This window comes from Cavia porcellus, unplaced genomic scaffold (assembly GCF_034190915.1).
Source record: "Cavia porcellus strain 051 isolate PalLab524CR breed Dunkin Hartley unplaced genomic scaffold, mCavPor4.1 scaffold_13, whole genome shotgun sequence".
In the NCBI taxonomy this organism is placed as follows: Eukaryota; Metazoa; Chordata; class Mammalia; order Rodentia; family Caviidae; genus Cavia; species Cavia porcellus.
In genome coordinates, this window is record NW_026947496.1 from 52,632,049 (window position 1) to 52,644,686 (window position 12,638).

A 12,638-nucleotide genomic window follows, 5' to 3' on the forward strand; every position below is an offset into this window, starting at 1 on the left:
AGATGTCTAGGAAAGCGCTAGAGGACTGTGTCCCACTCTTATGGCAAGGACCCACACCCGCTGGTGGGCAGCGCCCTCCACCAGGGAATGTAGCAGGACAAAATTTCAGCAGGAAACGGCTGTAGGGACCCCAGAGAAGCTGCACCCAGGCTCTTATCCTGGGATCTGTGGCCACATCAACATTTCTTCTGCTCTGGAATGTGCAGGGGGAGCAGAGAACCCCAACTCCAAAGAAATAAGCATTTTTCAGTTGTCACAAATGAGAAGCTCTGCAGTATCCCATACAGAACAAACTCCAAAGGTGCCTCTTCCAACAACTCATTCTGATCAAGACCTCAGGACTTTTGAACAACCCAAAGAGAGGAATTGAATTTCTGATAGTGTGACTTGATGGGGGTGAGCAGTTGAATTTAGCTATTTTTTTAAAGGAAGAAACAAATTGTTTCGGATGGGAGTATCAATCAAACAGGACTGAAAAATGAGCTGATAATCATGGAAGCTAGATGAGAAATATATGGAGATTATTATACTGTTTCATCTGCTTTTGTTTTTGTGAGAAATAAGGGCCAGACTTTTTTTTTTTTTTTTTTCGGTATTTTGTATTTTTACCAGTACCAGGGATCAAAGTCACGACCACACACTTGCAAGGCAGGCGCTTATGCCGCTGAGCTAAATCCCCAGCCCCTAGGGCCAGACTTTTTAAAAATGAAATTTGTTACTTGTCATACATCTCAGGTTGCGGTTGCATATTGGCACCCTCAACTCAAGCCACAAGGAATCTAACTGGAGAGATGTGCATGTAGGATTTTGAAAGATAAGGACAAAGAATCATTAAACACTGAAGCCAAAACTGTGCAGAGTGGAAACTGTCCCCCCGCCCCACTTGTCCTCTGCAGCTAAGGCTTGTATCATCCCATTCAGGCTCTCCTGTGCCACATCCTAACCAATTCCCACAGCTCACCCAAGGCATGGGGAAAACACGCTATAATCCCTTTTATAAGATAGAAATCAAGACAGAGAGATCAGAATTTTTCTAAACCCCTGCAGAAAGCAGAAGAGAAGCAGGAATCAAGTCCCAAAAAACTAAGCCACCCAGTTACTTCCTTTGCACGATATCTGGGTGTAATTGGACCTTACGTCTTTATTGATTAGCTGCCCCAGGTTCGCAAGAGAAGCCTAATCTGAAGCAGTTTGATAGAAATGAATTTAAATGAACACCTCATTGTTCAAGTCTTTCTTTTTTCCCCAAAAATTTCCTCATTGTATTTAAAGACAAACCGTTTCTAGGGAACCCCTGTTTGCAGAGAAATGGAAAGATCTGGGAAAATATGCTTTAAAAAAAACACCATTAGTCCAGGAGTTTGATTTGAATGTCTTCCAGCCAGTTTCATCCAGGGTATAAAATCAAAATCAATCATTTCCTCAAACTTCTGACTAGCAGGGTGGAGCAAGACAGGCTTTGTCACTATCAAAGTCCTCTCGTTGTCTAGCGCCAATGGTTATCTCGTGTTTGGATGTGAAGAGAAGGGTGTGCATTTGTGTAGCTGGAAATGGGCACAGTGTGTGGCTTATCTCTTTTTAATTTTCTTAGGAATCTTAGCAAGTTTTGCAGCTGAGGAAATGATTAAGGCAGGGAGAGATTAAGTCTCTGGTTGGCAAGTGGTGACCTTGAGATCTGAAACCAGTCTGGTTCCAGGGGCTCACATTTAATCATTTGCCACACTGCTTCGGAAGTGTTACCTGTCTACTGGGAAGAAAGAAGGAAGAGGAAGAATGAAGGAAACGAAGTGTTATTTCCCTAGTATTGCCTAGAGATGTGAGGGGATATTAAAGTTCCATCATTGTCCTTCGTTGTGGGGCTAAGCAAGAATAACTCCCTTCTCCCCAGACCTCAGTTTCCTCATGTGCAAAGCAAGGAGGTTAGATAGCACCGTGGTACTCCATTTGCAACATTTGAGCAAGCATTGTCCTTCCCTTTGCCTAGAAATGACATGTAATCAAGGTCTGTGGAGCTTAAAACCAGTGCCACGGAGGAATCCCTTTTAAGATAAAGAATATACAATCTCCAGCACAAAAGTTCTGTATGAAAGTGAACATAGTCCCAGAGTGAGAAACAGCAGATGAGCTTCTCTGGGGAGTTGCCAGAGTTCTCTGGATGTTTTTTCTCTCAGTGCATGCTTGGTTTTTCTTCAGACACAGGCTCTTACAGCTCAATCACCACCCAGTTAGTTAGCATTTGTCGTGTCCCAACTTGTTAGAGAAGGTGTCCTGTCGGGCACTAGAGTCCAGGACAAATACCGTGGTTGGGAGAAGAGCCTTTGTTGGGGAAAGGGAGATTTCCACAGAGCAGGCCTAGCAAAAGAAACATGCACCTGCATTCTCTCAATATCCTACATGAACGTGCAGATTAGAGCCTTCTGTCATGTTCTCTTCCATGCAAGGATGCCATGGGTTTCTCAGTACGAGGCATTTAGATTCAGAGAGAAGAACTTCAGGAAGGGTCATCAGCAGTGCCAGCTGCTCCATGCCGGGAGACCTGGGAACCGGTGGGATATTACTTCCTTTCTCATACGGGACAAGAAGGCTTGCGGCCACTGAAATCTGTGCTCCAGTGCATCTCCTTGGAGAAGAAAAAGATATTTCTGGCCTGATGCCAACTAGCTTGCTGTCCACTTCATCTGGGCTGAAGGCACAAGCCACCTCCAGACATTTTTGCATCTTGGCCCACACATCCGGGTTCACATTAACTGAAGCTATAGAAGCTGTGTATTATTTAGTGAGCTCATACTGTATGCTCACCCAAAAGATGGGATCTTGTACAATCCTGTCAACTCTGTGGGCTATATCCAATACTGTCCCACTTTATAGAGAGAGGGATGAAGGCTTACACCAGTTTTGAAATACACCCTTGCCATAGAACTCATCTATGACTGATCTGGGATCTTGGCTCCAAAGCCAGAAACAAGGTCTTGCACACTTGTGCTGAAATACCTCCCAAGATGGCAGGTGGAGAGAACCAGCATTTGGAAATCAAGTGCTCAGCTCTGAGCCTTATTTTGTGGTCTTCACTGGGGAAGTCACGACTAGCCTTAGACAGGCCCATGTAACACGAGCTGGGAACAAGCTCCATATTGCCTTTCTTGCTCATGGACTGAAGGTGATTCTTTAAATGATAGTAGCACCATGAAAATGTTAATGGAGCAGAATACATAGCATCTTCAGTTCTGTTTCTTTAGTGTTTACTTAGGGCTTGATTAAGGATGCTAAATAAATAAATGAAATGAGAGTCACTATTGGCTCAGGACCTAGAGCTTAGGCATTGGGAAACAGCAGGCAAATGAAAACAAATAAGTAAACTAAATATTTTATTTTAGTTTAAGTTCTTTGACAACAAACCATAAAGCAGAACACACACACACATGCACACCATGCCCCATACACCATACACTGCAAACGATTCTCAAATATAAGTGTGACTGGGTGGCTTGGCAAAGCTTTCAGTGAGACCCAAGGACTTCCTTTCAAATTGTCACTGACATTACACTACCAGATTAAAAAATTTTAATTTATCTGTCTTAGGCGTATGTTGGAAGTAATGATGAAGAACTATATTTCCTCTTTTCTCACCTTTCTAGTGTAATTTTCAGGTACAAATATAGATTGAAGTGTTGCTGTTGTTAAAATGACACACTTCTTCACATAGGCTAAGATTAGAGAATTTCAAAAAACAAATTCACAAGCCTGTGGTCCAGCGGAGGAGCCCCTCATTGCTGATTTTCTAAACTGGAAAAAGTCAATCAGCTCACTCGATTTTACTGAACATCTACTATGTGCTGCAAGTGTGTCCAAGAGATGGTTGATTTCAAGATGTTCTTTATATATTCACAATGTGGTTGAAGAGCCAAGCCATAAACACAGGCCAGTTTACTAACAATGCAGATCATACATCAGAATTCAGAGGTTTTAACTGCAAGTGTTAAAGCTCCCCATGATCTCTTACCGAGGAATTTATCATACTGTAGGAGCAGAACTTAAAACATGGGAATAGACCCTGGAATATCCAAAACACTGGTGCTGAAGGCTTAATCTCAGATTAAAACTCCAGCTCTATTAGAATGCTTTTCTTCTTTGCTTTTATCTTCTCATATTCTAACCCCCATACCCCGTGGTATAACAAGTCACCTTACAATTCCAAAACATATATTCTCTCTGTTCAGAAGAAAAAAAACTGAATATGTCCTGGAATTTCTAAGCCTGAATTCCAAATCTTAGGGCTTAATTTCCCAGCTTCATTTAAATGCCTAGCTCTGAGCACAAAGCCAAGGTCACTTGTACAGACATCCTTGGGGATACTGTCTCTCTCCACATGGGTCAGGAAAGTGGGCTATGTAGGAAGTTCCATATGGGTTCTCTGCATTAATATGGTTTTATTAGTAGGAATGCTTAAGGGCTGAAAATAACCCTAAAATTAGCTAAAGAGGCTTAAAGAATATGATATTATTATTAACCCTATATTTGGATGTCTTAGAGTAGGTGGTCCCTGGGTTGATTCAGTTGCTTAACCATTTCAGGGTTCTGGATAGATGTCTGATTTATCCCACTTAGGTTTCTATAAGCACAATTGTTTGTTTGTTTTGGTCCTGGGGATCAAACTCATTACCTCACGCTTGCCAGCCAGGCACTTATGCCATTGAGCTAAATCCCCAGCCCAGGGCAGATGTCTGAGATGGTCTTGGTGTTTTCCTCACAGTCACAAGATGGCTGTTGTAGACTTGGACAAAACATTCTCACATATCTGTTTCCAAAGACAAAAGCGTGTGTGGTGAGACAGTTCTCCTTATGTAATTCTCTCCCTTATCATGTAAAAGTTCCTGCCTTGAAAACCTCCCAATGGGCATCCCTTGAGGTTGCTGTTGGCTGAGGAATCTGGAAAAGGAAGTATCTGGAGGTTTCAGGTTATATAATAGGAGGTAACTAAGAAATTAAGGAGCTGAGATTTGGCTGTTGCAAAGCCAATCAGAAGTTAGAAATAACATTTTACTGCCAATTAAGTGATATAGACCTAAATGTCCAAGAAGACTTTCTGAGGTTATGAAAATGTCTCCATAGCATTGCTGTCCAGTACACAGCCTTGAACCTTCCATGGCTACTGAGGACTAGAAATAGGGTTAGTGACTAAGAACCTAAATTTTTAATTTTTATTTCAAGGTAATTAATTTAAATTTAAATAGGCATATGAAACAAGTGGCCACTATTGGAGTAGGTAACTGTATATAGTACCTTCTTGAAGATATGCTCTTGGAAGTCAGAAGAATCACTATGGACTGGAACATTCTGGTAGCCTTCATAGTGCATGAGGGACTTAAAATTTAAAGGAGAACTGACATTGGAAGTTTTTCCTAAGGGAATAGGCTTGTCCTAAGACACAGAATTGGAAAACGTAAGACATTCTTACCTAGGAGGTGCTCATCTGAGCAGGTTGGCAGAAATAGTTTTTGTTCATTTATTTGTCTTTGTTTTGCTTTGTTTTTGTGGGAAAATGAGCAAAAGCCAAAATAGTGAGCTCAACTCAGTAACTTGAATATCAATCAGCTTGAACTATGAGCTATAGGTGACACTTATTAAAAGAAGGATAAGATATGAATTGGAACTTAGGCATGATGAAAAAAAGATGAACAGAGAATGAGAAACTCAGTTATGACAGTATTTTCCATATTACAGCTCATCTGGAAAATGCGCTCGCTAGAGCAAGTGAGCAGTGATCAGCAGCTCAGACTCCAGCTGTGCTGGGTACTACATTCCCCCTGAATCCTCACACAAGGATCATGATCTCCTCCACTTAGAACATTTCTACAGAATAGCAGTGGGCACTGGCACACACTCAGGACACTGAGTTAGATAGTGGTGCAGTGGTATATATGAAAAGAGGAAACAAAGAGAGGAGAGTGTTGAAAGGGTTCAGGAACTAACTAGAGATGGTTGGTATCATGGTTTATGTCTGTGTCCCCAAGGCCTCATGAGTTTGCATTGTTCATTTGTGATGGTTCATTGTCCAGTGCTTGGATTGATAGTGTCAGTGCTCCACCCACATAGGGGTGGAGCCAGGATGTGATGTAATGGCAGGAAGAAGGTGTGTCTTGCCCTTTGCTGGTTCCTTGCTGTTTGCAGCTGCCATGAACTGGGGCCCAGCCATGCCCGCCTGCCTTGGAGCCAACTGAGTGTGGACTGAAACCTCCAAAAACTGTAAGAAATAAACCTTTCCTTTCCCAACTTGGGCTTCAGGTATTTTGTCTCAGCTATGAGTAAAAAGTAACTAAGACAGTTGGAGTAGATATCATAGTTGCTTACTTCTAGGTTTGAAAGTAGTAATACCAGAAATAAAAATACCAATGAGAGGTTATTTTGAAGTGATATGGTTATTTCAGTCAAAGACATTGATGGGAAGGCTGAACCCACAGCCTTGGTCCTCATGCTCTTGTGTGGTTCCTTCCTGCACTGGCTTAGTTATGTGACTTGTTTGGCAATTAGATATTCACATGCTATAAGCATAGAGAGGCTCAAAGAGTGGTTGTGCGTTGCTCTCTTGGAAACAGCCACCATGCTGTCAGAAAGCTCAAGCTCTACCCTTGGAGTCCTGTGAGGCGGTGGATGGGCAGAGAGGCAGCACATGAAATGACAACTCCAGCCCAGCTCCTAGCTAAAGGGTAACACTGGAGAGACCTCAGCAGAAGAATCACCCAGCTGAGCTCAGTTGGTCCAAAATTTGATGTGAAATAAATCATTGTTGACAAAGCCAATACACTTTGGGTGTTTTGTTAGACAGAAATAGATAATGCAAACAACGTGTGAGTAAAAATACTTAATGATCCTGGTGATCTAAGAGCTGGGCCCTGGAGTTCAGGTGAGAGATCTGGGCCTTAGGTATAATTCTGCAACATATTCTTGTGCTCTGGCTTGATATGTTTTGAGTGTGTTCCTCAAATTTCATATTCTATCAGCTTGGTACCCAGTGTGGAACTGAGGTGGAAGAGACTTCAAACGTGGGATTAATGCTGCCCTTTGAGACTGAACCAAATCTGGCAGGAGTGGGTTTATTTCCTCAATAGCAGGCTGTTGTAAAGAGCATGCCTGGTGCCTTCTGGTCATTTGCCTTTTGTTTTATCCTGTGATACCTCTCCCCTCACTCCCACTGTTATGCCATCTGCCATAGGCTCTCAGGAGAGCAAAGTAAATGCCAGCCACTCTCTTTCACCTCCAGATCTATGAGATAAATAAACCTCTTTTCTTTATAAAGTATCCAATCTTGTGTATTTTGTTACAGCAACCCAAAATGGTCTAAAAGGACATAGCAGTTATACTATAATTAAATTGACTGTGTTCTTCACTAGACTGTGAGATCTTTAAACATGTGGACTAAATATCATTTTATTCTTAATACATTATACCTGGATCAAAGCTGAGCCCAAGAGATCCATGCTGATAAGTATAATAAGATAATGAATAAACACTCTGAAGTATTGTGGAAATGTACTTTCAAATCAGAAAAATTAAACTTGAACTTCAGTTGTCTCAAATACTGCCTTGGTGACTTTCAATATATCACCAAGATAGAGAGTAGAAAAAAGAAAACAATTGAGAGAGAGAGACAGAGAGAGACAGAGACAGAGACAGACAGAGAGAAAACAGGAAAGAATGAGATCAACTGGCATAACAGAAAAAAAAAGACAGTGCACATTTTAATGAATAAAAAAGGGCAAATTTCCAAGAATGAGACAAGTCAATACTGCTATCCTTAATAGTACAGTTTATAGCCTGTAGTTTTGTGTGTTTATTGAATCTCAGACATTGGTCCAGGAATGTTACTAGGAAAATATTTGAAGAAAAAGATGAGAATATTGTGGGTGACCTAGATATATCCTAAGGTAAGATCATAGGTAAGAAGGGATTTCTTTTACCCATAATAATGTTAGATGAGTGCCTGGTATTGATAAGGAGATACTTTAAACTTTGTGTGGTTAGGCACTCAGCTTCAAATAGATTTCCTAAAAGGAGGAAATGTATAAGGAGTGATCAAAAAATGTGATGAATGTTAAATTTTAGTTGGTCACAGTAAAAGACATTGGCTTTAATCCCCCTCAAAGTACTACCTCTTGCATCAGACCTACTTATCCCATTGTTACTGCCCCCTTTTGGAAGCAGTTTTGAAAGTCTTTCCTGAGTGTCTTTATGAGATGTGACAGGCAGAGCTCAAGATGGCAGATCAGTAAACAGCAAAACACAGAGCCTCCCTGAGAGAAACCACTCAGATGCTGAAATAAAACATCCTGGAGAGGATCAGACAGTGGGAGATGGATCCTCTTGACCCAGGAAGGAATTAAAGGGAGAAGATCTGGTCATATGCACAGCTGCAGGGCTACCATTGAGCAGCTCAGATTCACGGCCATTGTGCTCTTGGTGGAGCAGCCCAAACTCGTGATTGTGGCACACTCGCTGTTGGAGCTGCGGTTGCACTAAAGTTGGTTGTCCGCGAGCCCAACAGAGAATGGAGCCAGCATGAAGACCTGCACTAACCCATGATGAGTGCTTGGAATATGACCCTCCCACGGGAAAGTGGCAACCAACTGGGCAACATGTTGGAATTGGGCAGGATAGGCATGAACAAGGAATGGCAGTGACTTCAGTTGTTTGCTCCCTACCCAGAGCAGATTGGTGGGATCTGCTTGGCCTGGGTCACACCCCTGGTCAGGGTCCAGTGAGTTGTCCCAAACTGATTCCATACATATGACACATTCTAATGTGGTGAAGGCCCCCACTGGTAGACTGGCTCAGAGGGGAGGGGCCAGCACATGCCACCCCTGCTTGTACCTCAGTGACCAACAGCAAACTGGAGAGGGCAGAAATCCCTAACCAGTGCACTTCAGAAGAACCATAAACAATAAGGAAAGGAGTTGGGACCTCCACTATACACCTGTATGGAAGAAACCAAAAACATGGAAAGAGAAAGAAATAAAGAAAAATGAGACCCTGCAACCACCAACCCTGCAAATATTGAGCCAAGAGAAGTAAATACAGAAGAGATTGAGGGCAGCAAACATGCAATATCAGACACAGCCTCAGTGGACATAAAGAGATATCTTCATGACATCATAGATGAGCTCAAAACTGAAATATTAATTCAAGTAAAGCAAGATATAAGAAGATTAATAAAAAAATGCTAAGCACCTCTCAAGAAGACACAGATGGAAGGATGGAGGAACACAAAAAAAGGAGAGAAACGTTCAATGAATGTAACGTATGAATATAATGTAAACTTTGAATACATGAAACAGATTTAAAGAGATTACCAGGAAATTAAAAACTCCATCAAAAGCTGGAAAAATTGCCTGGCAGAAACTAGAGATAGATTAACAAAACTTGAAGATAGGTTTTCAGTGGCTGATTGTGAAAGGAAAGATCTCTTAAAAATACTTAGGAAATAGGCAGTAATAATACAAAGGCTAGATGACACAAGAGGATCTATAACTTAAGAATAAAAAAAGTGAGTGAAAAAGCAGAGTGAGTGAAGAAGAAGTAAACACAAATGAAATATGAAGGCTATTCACAGAAATAATTTAGGGAAACTTCCCAAGCACAAGAAAAGGAAATGATATTCAGATATATGAGGCATACAGAACTCCAGCCACCTACAACTAAAGCAGAGCTACACCCAGATATATAATAATCAAGATCCCAGAAATTCATCACAAGGACAGAATATTAAAGCCATCGGAGAAAAGAAACAGATCACCTATAAAGCAAAAGCCATCAAAATTATGGCAGACTTCTTGATACAAACCGTCAAACTCCAAATCACTTGAAGTATTCCAAGCCCTGAAAGAAAATAATCTCCAATCCAGATTGATTTACCCTGAAAAACTGTCTCTGAAAATTAATGGAGAAACAAGATGCTTCCATGACAAAAAGGAATTCATGACCACTAATCCAATCCTACAAAAATACTGAAGAGGAGAGAAAGAGAAAAACATGAAAGGAGAGAGAGAGAGAGAGAGAAATACCAGGATTTCAGAAACAGTGTAGAGAGGCCTCAATGAATGGGGCAGACAGTGGAATGGAGGAGAAAAGTAGACAACCAATGGCAAAAAAATAGCATAGCATAAATGAGGCAGAGAAGGTTGACTGTAATCTCTAATGTAGATGGTCTTGATACAAAATAAGCCCTGGCAGAGTAGATCAGGAGGTAGGGTATATCGAGATGCTCTGAATAGGAAATATAATGAACCTGAAAGAGACTTTATGGACTGAAAATCAAATATAAGAAAACAACACTCTATGTGACAGGGAACCAGAGAGAAATAGGGGCAACTCGACCAGCACCCGCAAATAGGTTGAAAAGGCATGATACTTTTGTGCAGTAGAGAACTACTCAGCTATAAGGAAGGGAAACCTTGAGGCTTTTTTAGCTAAAGGAATACAACTTGAGATCAAGACCAGGAGTGAGAAGGTTTGGAACCACTTAGGTAAATAGCAGGTTGCCCCTCCAATCTAAAAACTGAGGGAGTTGGTGGGACCCAAAATGTGCAGTGTACCCTGTGGGAGTGAAAGGGGAGGAATTGTCTATAAAAGGAAGGCAGAGGATATTGTTAATAGTGTATCAGGATTTAAAATTCACATTACTCTCACTGCTCTGTTTAGATGGATTATATTCTGTTCCAATTTGTCTACTTGTTCTAGATTTGAGGGCACAGACAGCTATCCCCAAAATAGCAGGATATAGTACAGTAATCATCCTTAATTTCCTATTAATTAATCTGAAGCCCTATATAACTTACACTGTCTTATTATGACTGATCTTATTTGAATCTGGTTTGTTAGATTGCTGTTTTGTATTGACCGATTTTATTTGAATTTGTTATGATTGATAGTATCAAATCTGAGAGTATAGGCAACTACACGGAAGGTGACAAGATTCACTAGGATACCCATTCTGGTTTGATTATTACCTGCTTTTGAAGTCTTATAATATCTCCAATGTTTCATTTTTATTAATATTATTATATACTGCTATATTCAATTATGCTATACCTGATGATATAGACAATTCTATTGAAGATAACAAGAGACATCATAATAATCACCTTGTATTGCAATTTTGTATGACTTTCTCCTTTCATGTTTTTCTAGGAATTTGTTGTGTTTTGTCTTGCTTTGTTTTGTTTTTCCCTCTAAAACAGAAAGAATAGACATACATGTAGAGACTCATGCATGTGTAGAACTTATAAACAGTTTATGAGAACTGATTATATAATGCACAATGAAATGAACAACTACTTTGGAAAAAAAGAGACACTACGGTATCCAGTGCTGATTCCATAGTGTCATGATATGAAATCTAGCAATACTATTATTCTTTGTTCAGATTTTAGTCTGTTTTGTTTTGTTTAATTTCAATATACGTGAAGGTATGGACAACTATTTTGAATGAGGATGAAAGACAGTATGACAGCCATTGCTGACTTCCCTATTATCTGGTCTTGAAGACCTAAACTGCCTTCATCATCCTGTTTGGATCAGTTTTATACTATGTTGTTTTGTATAAATTCACTATATGTGAAGATATGGACAACTATTTGGAAGAAAACAAGAGACAATATAGATAAGGAAGATCTCTGATTGTCTTGCTTTGAAATTTATATCTCTTACATTGCTTTCTTATGTTCTGTTTTGTTGTGTTTAATTTTACCCTCTTTAAAATAAAAAAAAAAGATATGACAAAAAATATGGTGAATGGTGCTGTTATGTACCATCCAACAGAAAGGCAGGGTTGTAAAAATATTATGATGTGTCCTTATCAACTATATTCACCAGGTCCAAATTCTAGGTTTTCCAAATAGTAGTATAACCATGAAAGATAAACTAATTCAAGACATTGAGACAGCTATGACATTGACTAAAGACATTCACAAGAAAAGACTGGTTGTTTCCAAGATTTGGCTATTACAAATTGTGCAGCTATAAACACAGTACACATACATCACTGTGGTATAATGTTTTTAATTATTTTGGGAAAATTCCTAAAAGAAGTATAGCTTAGTCAAATGGGACCTCCAATCCTAATTTTTTGAGGAATCTCCACACTGATTTCCACAATAGTTGTACCAGTCTACACTTCTACCAACAATGGAGAAGGGCTCCTTTTTTTCCCATACTCCCACCAGCATTCATTATTGGTTGATTTCTTGATGATTTTCATTCTTTCTGGGGTGAGATGGAATCTCAGTGTTGTTTGAATTTCATTTTTTGGATTGACTAATGATGTTGAACATTTCTTCATGTATTTATTTGCCATTTATATTTTTCATCTGAAAAGTGTATATTCATCTCACATTTCCATTTTTGGATTGGGTAATCGAATTTGGTTGGGGGGATTTTTTTTTTTTTTTTTTTGTCTTTTTCCTTTTTATCGATACTGGGGATTGAACTCACAACTGCCTGCTTGCAAGGCAGGCGCTTATGCCGCTGAGCTAAATCCCCAGCCCCCGGGGATAATTTTTTTCAATTTTTTTTTTTTTAATGTTCTAGATAGAAGTCCTTTGCCTAAGGGACAGTTAGCTAAAATTTTTTTCCACCATGTGTTTTCT